The sequence below is a fragment of the Triticum dicoccoides genome, chromosome 6A (genome assembly GCF_002162155.2).
Source record: "Triticum dicoccoides isolate Atlit2015 ecotype Zavitan chromosome 6A, WEW_v2.0, whole genome shotgun sequence".
In the NCBI taxonomy this organism is placed as follows: Eukaryota; Viridiplantae; Streptophyta; class Magnoliopsida; order Poales; family Poaceae; genus Triticum; species Triticum dicoccoides.
In genome coordinates, this window is record NC_041390.1 from 32,542,647 (window position 1) to 32,556,403 (window position 13,757).

Here is a 13,757-nt window from a genome sequence, read left to right on the forward strand (position 1 = left end):
GGGTGAGGGCGGAAGAACGGCGACGGTGGCAGTGGTGGTGGTGGTGGAGGGGGGCAACTTTGCCAGAGAAAAAACCGGCGAGGCCCGGGGCTAGAGGGATAGGCAGGAACGGTGGCAAGACCGGCGGTGTGGGGAGGTTGAGGGGAGGGCGGGGCGGCGAGGCGGTCGCGGGAGAGCCGGCGGTTATGCTGGTGGTAGCTGGCGGCTTGGGTGAGATCTGGGAGAAGATGAACAGGAAATGATTCGGAGGTAGAAGAAGGCATATGCATTGTTGGATCTCAATCTAAAGGCTGAAAACAATTGACTGACCCTAATTTATTTCAGGGTCGACTTACCCCTAGCCTCTCCCAACATAGTTTTGATTCGGCTTTCACCACCCTTCACTCTTTTTTCAATAAATGGTAGATTTTACTGGTTTAAATGGAGCATCAAGAGGATATAAATACTATGAGCACATACCCAGCCTCTGCACAGTTAGGATGCACACAACCAACATGACAACAAACAAAAGATGCCGGCAACCTAGCAAAACTTCACTCTGATGCCTAGCTTTCGGTGAATTTGCCTGAAAGTAATTCCTAGTAAGCACTCTCACAGGGACTTGGGAAGCATCTTGAGTTTTCTCACCGTGCACCAGCTTGTGGTGTTCCCACAACAAATACCAGGTTGTCATCGCAACAGTCTCACAAAAACTTCCTTGACCGAGAACCAAAGCTTCGTCGTTAGGGGTACAAATCAACTATTCAAGAATCAATTCACCAGCACCCTAATGGGAAAACTTCCTTGACCGAGAACCAAAGCTTCTTCGTTAGGGTTGCAAATCAACTATTCAAGAATCAATTCACCAGCACCCTAATGGGCACAGGCTTTGCGGATAACATCATCAACTCCAAGTTGATTCTACACCTCCTTGGCTTTCTTGCATTCAAACCGAATATGCTTATGGTCTCAACACTTTGATTACATGATGGGCATTGCTGAGGGATTTTAAAATGTCTATCTACAAGCACATCCCAACATGGTAACGACCCATGTATATTTCTCAATACAATAACTTTAACCTTTGGTAGGCAGCGCAATTTCGAATTGCACCCACACCATTTGTTTCAATTATTTGATTACCAAACTGACAATCCCACTCTAAATGATAAGTTGTTCATGTCTTCATCAAGCTCCATGCAATAGAATCAGATATCTCATGGGCTGGTATGGAGAGTATGCTTTTTTGACGGGTCAAAAGTATGCTTCTTGAATCAACAGGCCAGAAGGTTTGATTTATAAGTGGTTCATTTCATTATCCTATAACAGGGTTAATAAGATCAATAGTTGATAGTAAGTGACCTCCACTTCTAGTAATTACCCTCCTATCTGGAGCTTGCGGGATCCAGGACTCGCTCCAAATGTTAATGTTCTTACCATCACATACTCTCCACACACACGAACGTTTGATAATGTTCACCCTTGCCATAATGGTTTTCCATGTGTAACATGACTTTTTCCTTGCCATAATCGGTTTCCATGTGTAACATGACTTTTTTGTGAGAGTAGCATTAAGTTGGCCTCCATCCGGGAAGTACTTACTTCTCAAGATGGTAGTAGAAAGAGAATCTGGATGATCAGTTAATCTCCAAGCCTGTTTAGCTAAAAGTGCAAGATTAAAGCAATGCAAATCACATAACTCATTCCTCGTTTCTTTCTTGGAACACATATTTTCCACCAGGCAAACCAATACATTTTCTTATGATTAACATCATCACTTCACCAAAATTGTGTAATCGTGTCAATGGCTCCTCTGAAATGTTATTTTTTTAGGAATTTTAAAGACGTACATTGCATATGATGGTACTGGTTGTGCTAGTGACTTAGTAAGAATCTCCTTGCCCCTGATGGCAGGTACTTCTCCTTCCATCCATTCAATAAATAGTCCACCAAATATGGAAAGCAATTTGTTTTTCCTAGACCAACCGTCACCGGGAGGCCTAAATATTTGTCATCCAGAGCCTCGGTCATGATATACAATGTCAAACACACTTGTACACTAGTATTAATACTAGTACTTGGCCTTAAGAAAATAGTGGATTTATCGCCACTAACCAATTGTCCCGAAGCTATACAATATGCATTCACAACACTTCAAGCACTCAACTTTTTGGGAGTTGGCTTTCATTAAAATCAGAGACTCATCCGCTAATAAAATATTCGTAGCAACAAGTGCATCATGGGATACCTTGACTCCAGTAAGCTCTCCCTCTTGCTCTGCATGTGCGAACAACTCTAATAAACCCTCAGTGCAAAGGAGACAACGGTTCCCCCTGACAGAATCCTCTAGTTACCTTAAAGCTCTCATCTTCGTCCGAGTTAAATCAAACTCTATACTGGAATGAAGTGGCACACATCATAATAAGCTTGACCCAACTTTCTTGAAAACCCATCTTCAAAAGTATTCCTTCCAAAAAGACCCATTCTGCACGATCATGTGCTTTATGCATATGCAACTTTACAACACACCACCTTTCCTTCCTTTTTTTTAAAATTTTCTATGGCGTGAAGGCTCTCATATGCAACAAGAACGTTATGAGCAATCAAACGACCCATAACAAAAGAACTCTGTGTAGGGATGATCTCCCCTGGCAAAATTACTTTAAGACGGGCTACCAACATCTTAGAAATAATTTTACATAGCACAGATTACACAAACTAATCGACCTAAATTGGGTTATCTTCTCCTGTGAGTGCATTCAGGATCATTGCAGTTGCCTTATCATTCCACCCATTCGGCATGCTACAAGAATTTACCGTTCTAAGAACTTGTTCTATAATATTACCACCCAATATAATCCAAAACCTCTAGTAAAATATGGCATGAAGACTTTCGGGCCTGGAGCCTTGAGATCTCCAATTTCAAAGAGGGCTTTACGAACTTCTTCGGTCGTATAAGGGCCCGAAAGTGACACATTCATGTCCGTCGTGGCTCACCGACGGAAAATACCCCCCCCAATCAGGTGCTAGAATTTCTGACATGAAGAGTTTAGAGAAATGCTCAGTAATTAAAAATGGATATCCTCTGTACCTTGCTTCCAATTTCAACAGTCATCTTGAAGTTTCTTAATTTGATGTCCTTCCTTGTTGTAGCTGCTTTACGAAAAAATGATGTGTTTCTATATCTCCATGCATCAGCCAATTGGCTCTTGCTCTTTGTAAACAGTATATTTCTTCCTGATCCAACAAATGTTCCATAAAGATCTGGACCTCCTTTGGTCATGCTATTGTCTCAATTATAGCTTGACCGCATTTTAGTTTTTCTAATTCTTTCTTAAACTTTTTGATATAGTCTACTCGGAATTGCTATCGCATTTACAATATCTTCCTGTAGTAACCGAGCTTCAAAATTCATACCTCCTACCTATCACTTAAGCTTATCACCATCATAATACTCAGTGTCAAGCACAAGTGGACAATGATCAGAATGTGCATGCTATCCATTTACTACCATTGCGAATGGGAATTTATTTCTCCAGGCATAATTACAAACAACTGCATTGAGTTGTTCTCTATGTTGGGAAACACAGTAATTTCAAAACATTTCCTACGCACACACAAGATCATGGTGATCCATAGCAACGAGAGGGGAGAGTGTCGTCCATGTACCCTCGTAGACCGTAAGCGGAAGCATTATGAGAACGTGGTTGATGTAGTCGTACGTCTTCATGATCCGACCAATCCAAGTACCGAACGTACGGCACCTCCGAGTTAAGCACACGTTCAGCTCGGTGACGTCCCATGAACTCCGATCCAGCAGAGCTTCGAGAGAGAGTTCCGTTAGCACGACGGCGTGATTACGGTAATGATGATGCTACCGACGCAGGGCTTCGCCTAAGCACCGCTACGATATGACCGAGGTGGATTATGGTGAAGGGGGGCACCGCACAGGGTTAAAAGATCAATGATCAACTTGCGAGTTCTAGGGTGCCCCCCTTCCCACGTATATAAAGGAGGGAGGGGAGGCCGGCCGGCCTCTCTAGGCACGCCAAGGGGGGAGGAATCCTCCTCCTAGTAGGAGTCGGAATCCTCCTTTCCTAGTCCTACTAGGAGGGGGAAGGAAGGAGTGAAGGAAATATGCCCTAGAGGCAATGATAATGTTATTATTTTATTTCCTTATATCATGATAAATGTTTATTATTCATGCTAGAATTGTATTATCTGGAAACATAATACTTGTGTGAATCCATAGACAAACTAAACGTCACTAGTATGCCTCTACTTGACTAGCTCGTTAATCAAAGATGGTTATGTTTCCTAACCATAGACATGTGTTGTCATTTGATTAACGGGATCACATTATTAGGAGAATGATGTGATTGACATGACCCATCCCATTATCTTAGCACCCGATCATTTAGTATGTTGCTATTGCTTTCTTCATGACTTATACATGTTCTTATGACTATGAGATTATGCAACTCCCGTTTGCCGGAGGAACACTTTGTGTGCTACCAAACGTCACAACATAACTGGGTGATTATAAAGCAGCTCTACAGGTGTCTCCAAAGGTAAATGTTGGGTTGGCGTATTTCGAGATTAGGATTTGTCACTCCGATTGTCGGAGAGGTATCTCTGGGCCCTCTCGGTAATGCACATCACACAAGCCTTGCAAGCATTGCAACTAATGAGTTAGTTGTGAGATGATGTATTACGTAACGAGTAAAGAGACTTGCCGGTAACGAGATTGAACTAGGTATTGAGATACCGACGATCGAATCTCGGGCAAGTAACATACCGATGACAAAGGGAACAACGTATGTTGTTATGCGGTCTGACCGATAAAGATCTTCGTAGAATATGTGGGAGCCAATATGAGCATCCAGGTTCCGCTATTGGTTATTGACCGGAGATATGTCTCGGTCATGTCTACATTGTTCTCGAACCCGTAGGGTCCGCACGCTTAAGGGTTCGATGACAGTTATATGAGTTTATGAGTTTTTGATGTACCGAAGTTAGTTCGGAGTCCCGGGTATGATCCCGGACATAACGAGGAGTCTTGAAATGGTCGAGACATAAAGATTGATATATTGGATGGCTATATTCGGACACCGGAAGTGTTCTGGGTGATTTCGGAGAAAACCGGAGTGCCGGAGGGTTACCGGAACCCCCCGGGAGAAGTAATGGGCCATATGGGCCTTAGTGGAGAGAGAGAAGGGCAGCCAGGGTGGGCCGCGCGCCTCCTCCCCCCTTGGTCCGAATTGGACTAGGAGAGGGGGGGCGGCGCCCCCCTTTCCTTCTCGCTCCCCACTTCCTTTCCCCCTCCTAGTAGGAGTCCTACTCCTACTAGGAGGAGGACTCCTCCTTGGCGCGCCAATAGGGCCGGCCGGCCTCCTCCCCTTGCTCCTTTATATACGGGGGCAGGGGGCACCCCTAGACACACAATTTTATCCTTGTGATCATTTTCTTAGCCGTGTGCGGTGCCCCCTTCCACCATATACGTCGATAATATTGTAGTGGTGCTTAGGCGAAGCCCTACGACAGTTGAACATCAAGATCGTCACCACGCCATCGTGCTGACGGAACTCTTCCCCGACACTTTGCTGGATCGGAGTCCGGGGATCGTCATCAAGCTGAACGTGTGCTAGAACTCGGAGGTGCCGTAGTTTCGGTGCTTGATTGATCGGGCCGTGAAGACGTACGACTACATCAACCGCATTGTCATAACGCTTCCGCTGTCGGTCTACAAGGGTACATAGATCACACTCTCCCCTCTTGTTGCTATGCATCACCATGATCTTGTGTGTGCGTAGGAATTTTTTTGAAATTACTATGTTCCCCAACAGTGGCATCCGAGCCTAGGTTTTATGTGTTGATGTTATATGCACGAGTAGAACACAAGTGAGTTGTGGGCGATATAAGTCATACTGCTTACCAGCATGTCATACTTTGTTTCGGCGGTATTGTTGGACGAAGCGGCCCAGACCGACATTACGCGTACGCTTACGCGAGACCGGTTCTCCCGACGTTCTTTGCACAAAGGTGGCTAGCGGGTGTTAGTTTCTCCAACTTTAGTTGAACCGAGTGTGGCTATGCCCGGTCCTTGTGAAGGTTAAAATAGCACCAACTTGACAAACTATCGTTGTGGTTTTTATGCGTAGGTAAGATTGGTTATTGCTTAAGCCCGTAGCATCCACGTAAAACTTGCAACAACAAAGTAGAGGACGTCTAACTTGTTTTTGCAGGGCATGTTGTGATGTGATATGGTCAAGACATGATGCTAAATTTTATTGTATGAGATGATCATGTTTTGTAACCAAGTTATCGGCAACTGGCAGGAGCCATATGGTTGTCGCTTTATTGTATGCAATGCAATTGCGCTGTAATGCTTTACTTTATCACTAAGCGGTAGCGATAGTCGTGGAAGCATAAGATTGGCGAGACGACAACGATGCTACGATGGTGATCAAGGTGTCGCGCCGGTGACGATGGTGATCATGACGGTGCTTCGAAGATGGAGATCACAAGCACAAGATGATGATGGCCATATCATATCACTTATATTGATTGCATGTGATGTTTATCTTTTATGCATCTTATCTTGCTTTGTTTGATGATAGCATTTTAAGATGATCTCTCACTAATTATCAAGAAGTGTTCTCCCTGAGTATGCACCATTACGAAAGTTCTTCGTGCTGAGACACCACGTGATGATCGGGTGTGATAGGCTCTACGTTCAAATACAATGGGTGCAAAACAGTTGCACACGCGGAATACTCAGATTATACTTGACGAGCCAAGCATATACAGATATGGCCTTGGAACACGGAGACCGAAAGGTCGAGCGTGAATCATATAGTAGATATGATCAACATAGTGATGTTCACCAATGAAACTACTCCATCTCACGTGATGATCAGACATGGTTTACTTTATTAGGATCACGTAATCACTTAGAGGATTAGAGGGATGTCTATCTAAGTGGGAGTTCTTTAGTAATATGATTAATTGAAGCTAAATTTATCATGATCTTAGTACCTAATAGTATCTTGCTTGTTTATGTTTGATTGTAGATAGATGCCCGTGTTGTTGTTCCGTTGAATTTTAATGCGTTGCTTGAGAAAGCAAAATTGAAAGATGATGGTAGCAATTACACGGACTGGGTCCGTAACTTGAGGATTATCCTCATTGCTGGACATAAGAATTACGTCCTGGAAGCACCGCTGGGTGCCAGGCCTTCTGCTAGAGCAACACCAGATGTTATGAACGTCTGGCAGAGCAAAGCTGATGACTACTCGATAGTTCAGTGTGCCATGCTTTACGGCTTAGAATCGGGACTTCAATGACGTTTTGAACGTCATGGAGCATATGAGATGTTCCAGGAGTTGAAGTTAATATTTCAAGCAAATGCCCAGATTGAGAGATATGAAGTCTTCAATAAGTTCTATAGCTGCAAGATGGAGGAGAACAGTTCTGTCAGTGAGCATATACTCAAAATGTCTGGGTATAATAATCACTTGATTCAATTGGGAGTTAATCTTCCAGATGATTGCGTCATTGACAGAATTCTCCGATCACTGCCACCTAGCTACAAGAGCTTCGTGATGAACTATAATATGCAAGGGATGAATAAGACTATTCCCGAGCTCTTCGCAATGCTGAAAGCTGCGGAGGTAGAAATCAAGAAGGAGCATCAAGTGTTGATGGTGAACAAGACCACTAGTTTCAAGAAAAAGGGCAAAGGGAAGAAGAAGGGGAACTTCAAAAAGAACAGCAAGCAAGTTGCTACTCAAGAGAAGAAACCCAAATCTGGACCTCAGCCTGAAACTGAGTGCTTCTACTGCAAGCAGACTGGTCACTGGAAGCGGAACTGCCCCAAGTATTTGGCGGATAAGAAGGATGGCAAGGTGAACAAAGGTATATGTGATATACATGTTATTGATGTGTACCTTACTAATGCTCGCAGTAGCACCTAGGTATTTGATACTGGTTCTATTGCTAACATTTGCAACTCGAAACAGGGACTACGGATTAAGCGAAGATTGGCTAAGGACGAGGTGACGATGCGCGTGGGAAATGGTTCCAAAGTCGATGTGATCGCGGTCGGCACGCTACCTCTACATCTACCTTTGGGATTAGTATTAGATCTAAATAATTGTTATTTGGTGCTAGCGTTAAGCATGAACATTATATCTGGATCTTGTTTGATGCGAGACGGTTATTCATTTAAATCAGAGAATAATGGTTGTTCTATTTATATGAGTAATATCTTTTATGGTCATGCACCCTTAAAGAGTGGTCTATTCTTATTAAATCTCGATAGTAGTGACACACATATTCATAATGTTGAAGCCAAAAGATGCAGAGTTGATAATGATAGTGCAACTTATTTGTGGCACTACCGTTTGGGTCATATCGGTGTAAAGCGCATGAAGAAACTCCATACTGATGGACTTTTGGAACCACTTGATTATGAATCGCTTGGTACTTGCGAACCGTTCCTTATGGGTAAGATGACAAAAACACCATTCTCCGGTACTATGGAGAGAGCAACAGATTTGTTGGAAATCATACATAAAGATGTATGTGGTCCGATGAATGTTGAGGCTCGTGGCGGATATCATTATTTTCTCACCTTCATAGATGACTTAAGCAGATATGGGTATATCTACTTAATGAAACATAAGTCTGAAACGTTTGAAAAGTAATTTCAGAGTGAAGTTGAAAATCATCGTAACAGGAAAATAAAATTCCTACGATCTGATCGTGGAGGAGAATATTTGAGTTACGAGTTTGGTGTACATTTGAAACAATGCGGAATAGTTTCGCAACTCACGCCACCCGGAACACCACAGCATAATGGTGTGTCCGAACGTCGTAATCGTACTTTACTTGATATGGTGCGATCTATGATGTCTCTTACTGATTTACCGCTATTGTTTTGGGGTTATGCTCTAGAGATGGCCGCATTCACGTTAAATAGGGCACCATCAAAATCCGTTGAGACGACGCCTTATGAACTGTGGTTTGGCAAGAAACCAAAGTTGTCGTTTCTGAAAGTTTGGGGTTGCGATGCTTATGTGAAAAAGCTTCACCCTGATAAGCTTGAACCCAAATCGGAGAAATGTGTCTTCATAGGATATCCAAAGGAAACTATTGGATACACCTTCTATCGCAGATCCGAAGGCAAGACTTTTGTTGCTAAATTTGGAAACTTTCTAGAGAAGGAGTTTCTCTCGAAAGAAGTGAGTGGGAGGAAAGTAGAACTTGATGAGGTAACTGTACCTGCTCCCTTATTGGAAAGTAGTACATCACAGAAACCAGTTTCTGTGACACCTACACCAATTAGTGAGGAAGCTAATGATGATGATCATGAAACTTCAGAACAAGATGCTACTGAACCTCGTAGATCAACCAGAGTAAGATCCGCACCAGAGTGGTACGGTAATCCTATTCTGGAAGTCATGCTACTAGATCATGATGAACCTACGAACTATGGAGAAGCGATGGTGAGCCCAGATTCCGCAAAATGGCTTGAAGCCATGAAATATGAGATGGGATCCATGTATGAGAACAAAGTATGGACTTTGGTTGACTTGCCCAATGATCGGCAAGCAATTGAGAATAAATGGATCTTCAAGAAGAAGACTGACACTGACGGTAATGTTACTGTCTACAAAGCTCGACTTGTCGCAAAAGGTTTTCGACAAGTTCAAGGGATTGACTACGATGAGACCTTCTCACCTGTAGCGATGCTTAAGTCTGTCCGAATCATGTTAGCAATTGCCGCATTTTATGATTATGAAATTTGGCAGATGGATGTCAAAACTGCATTCCTGAATGGATTTCTGGAAGAAGAGTTGTATATGATGCAGCCGGAAGGTTTTGTCGATCCAAAGGAAGCTAACAAAGTGTGCAAGCTCCAGCGATCCATTTATGGACTGGTGCAAGCCTCTCGGAGTTGGAATAAACGCTTTGATAGTGTGATCAAAGCATTTGGTTTTGTACAGACTTTTGGAGAAGCCTGTATTTACAAGAAAGTGAGTGGGAGCTCTGTAGCATTTCTGATATTATATGTAGATGACATATTACTAATCGGAAATGATATAGAATTTCTGGATAGCATAAAGGGATACTTGAATAAGAGTTTTTCAATGAAAGACCTCGGTGAAGCTACTTACATATTGGGCATTAAGATCTATAGAGACAGATCAAGACGCTTAATTGGACTTTCACAAAGCACATACCTTGACAAAGTTTTGAAAAAGTTCAAAATGGATCAAGCAAAGAAAGGATTCTTGCCTGTGTTACAAGGTGTGAAATTGAGTAAGACTCAATGCCCGACCAATGCAGAAGATAGAGAGAAAATGAAAGATGTTCCCTATGCTTCAGCCATAGGCTCTATCATGTATGCAATGCTGTGTACCAGACCTGATGTGTGTCTTGCTATAAGTCTAGTAGGGAGGTACCAAAGTAATCCAGGAGTGGATCACTGGACAGCGGTCAAGAACATCCTGAAATACCTGAAAAGGGCTAAGGATATGTTTCTCATATATGGAGGTGACAAAGAGCTCATCGTAAATGGTTACGTTGATGCAAGCTTTGACACTGATCCGGACGATTCTAAATCGCAAACCGGATACATGTTTACATTAAGCGGTGGAGCTGTCAGTTGGTGCAGTTCTAAACAAAGCGTTGTGGCGGGATCTACATGTGAAGCGGAGTACATAGCTGCTTCGGAAGCAGCAAACGAAGGAGTCTGGATGAAGGAGTTCATATCCGATCTAGGTGTCATACCTAGTGCATTGGGTCCAATGAAAATCTTTTGTGACAATACTGGTGCAATTGCCTTGGCAAAGGAATCCAGATTTCACAAGAGAACCAAGCACATCAAGAGACCCTTCAATTCCATCCGGGATCTAGTCCAGGTGGGAGACATAGAGATTTGAAAGATACATACGGATCTGAATGTTGCAGACCCGTTGACTAAGCCTCTTCCACGAGCAAAACATGATCAGCACCAAAGCTCCATGGGTGTTAGAATCATTACCGTGTAATCTAGATTATTGACTCTAGTGCAAGTGGGAGACTGAAGGAAATATGCCCTAGAGGCAATAATAATGTTATTATTTTATTTCCTTATATCATGATAAATGTTTATTATTCATGCTAGAATTTTATTATCCAGAAACATAATACTTGTGTGAATACATAGACAAACTAAACGTCACTAGTATGCCTCTACTTGACTAGCTCGTTAATCAAAGATGGTTATGTTTCCTAACCATAGACATGTGTTGTCATTTGATTAACGGGATCACATTATTAGGAGAATGATGTGATTGACATGACCCATTCCATTAGCTTAGCACCCGATCGTTTAATATGTTGCTATTGCTTTCTTCATGACTTATACATGTTCCTATGACTATGAGATTATGCAACTCCCGTTTGCCGGAGGAACACTTTGTGTGCTACCAAACGTCACAACGTAACTGGGTGATTATAAAGGAGCTCTACAGGTGTCTCCAAAGGTAAATGTTGGGTTGGCGTATTTCGAGATTAGGATTTGTCACTCCGATTGTCGGAGAGGTATCTTTGGGCCCTCTCGGTAATGCACATCACACAAGCCTTGCAAGCATTGCAACTAATGAGTTAGTTGCGAGATGATGTATTACGTAACAAGTAAAGAGACTTGCCGGTAACGAGATTGAACTAGGTATTGAGATACCGACGATCGAATCTCGGGCAAGTAACATACCGATGACAAAGGGAACAACGTATGTTGTTATGCGGTCTGACCGATAAAGATCTTCGTAGAATATGTGGGAGCCAATATGAGCATCCAGGTTCCGCTATTGGTTATTGACCAGAGATATGTCTCGGTCATGTCTACATTGTTCTCGAACCATGAAGATTGATATATTGGACGGCTATATTCGGACACCGGAAGTGTTCCGGGTGATTTCGGAGAAAACGGAGTGCCGGAGGGTTACCGGAACCCCCCGGGAGAAGTAATGGGCCATATGGGCCTTAGTGTAGAGAGAGAAGGGCAGCCAGGGTGGGCCGCGCGCCTCCTCCCCCCTTGGTCCGAATTGGACTAGGAGAGGGGGGGCGGCGCCCCCCTTTCCTTCTCCCTCCCCACTTTCTTTCCCCCTCCTAGTAGGAGTCCTACTCCTACTAGGAGGAGGACTCCTCCTTGGCGCGCCAATAGGGCCGGCCGGCCTCCTCCCCTTGCTCCTTTATATACGGGGCAGGGGGCACCCCTAGACACACAAGTTGATCCTCGCGATCGTTTTCTTAGCCGTGTGCGGTGCCCCCTTCCACCATATACCTCGATAATATTGTAGTGGTGCTTAGGCGAAGCCCTGCGACAGTTGAACATCAAGATCGTCACCACGCCGTCGTGCTGACGGAACTCTTCCCCGACACTTTGCTGGATCGGAGTCCGAGGATCGTCATCGAGCTGAACGTGTGCTAGAACTCGAAGGTGCCGTAGTTTCGGTGCTTGATCGATCGGGCCGTGAAGACGTACGACTACATCAACCGCGTTGTCATAACGCTTCCGCTGTCGGTCTACAAGGGTACGTAGATCACACTCTCCCCTCTCGTTGCTATGCATCACCATGATCTTGTGTGTGCGTAGGAAATTTATTGAAATTACTACGTTCCCCAACAAGGCGTAGGGGAGGAGAAGGAAAGAGGGGGCGCAGCCCCTCCCCTAGTCCAATTCGGACTAGGCCCATGGGGGGCGCGCGGCTAGTCCTTGTGGCTTCTCCTCTTTTTCCCTTAAAGCTCACTATGGCCCATATGTACTCCCGTATTCCCGTAACTCCCCCGGTACTTCAAAAAATACCCGGACCACTCGGAACCTTTCCGATGTTCGAATATTGCCTTCCAATATATCGATCTTTACGGCTCGATCATTTCGAGACTCCTCGTCATGTCCATGATCTCATCCGGGACTCCAAACAACATTCGGTACATCAAATCACATAAACTCATAATACCAATTGTCACCAAACGTTAAGCGTGCGGACCCTACGGGTTCGAGAACTATGTGGACATAACCGAGACATGTCTCCGGTCAATAACCAATAGCGGAACCTGGATGATCATATTGACTGCTACATATTCTACGAAGATCTTTATCGGTCAAATCGCATAACGGTATACGTTGTTCCCTTTGTCATCGGTATGTTACTTGCCCGAGATTCGATCGTCGGTATCTTGATATCTAGTTCAATCTCATTACCGACAAGTCTCTTTACTCGTTCCGTAATGCTACATCCCGTAAATAACTCATTAGCTACATTGTTTTCAAGGCTTATAGTGATGTACATTACCGAGAGGGCCCAGAGATACCTCTCCGACAATCGGAGTGACAAATCCTAATCTTGATCCATGCCAACTCAACAAACACCATCGGAGACACCTGTAGAGCACCTTTATAATCACCCAGTGACGTTGTGACGTTTGGTAGCACACAAAGTGTTCCTCCGGTATTCGGAAGTTGCATGATCTCATAGTCACAGGAACATGTATAGTTATGGAGAAAGCAATAGCAACAAACTAAACGATCGTCGTGCTAAGCTAACGGATGGGTCAAGTCAATCACATCATTATCTAATGATGTGATCCCGTTAATCAAATGACAACTCATGTCTATGGTTAGGAAACATAACCATAATTGATTCAACGAGCTAGTCAAGTAGAGGCAAACTAGTGACACTATGTTTGTCTATGTATTCACACATGAACTAAGTTCCCGGTTATTA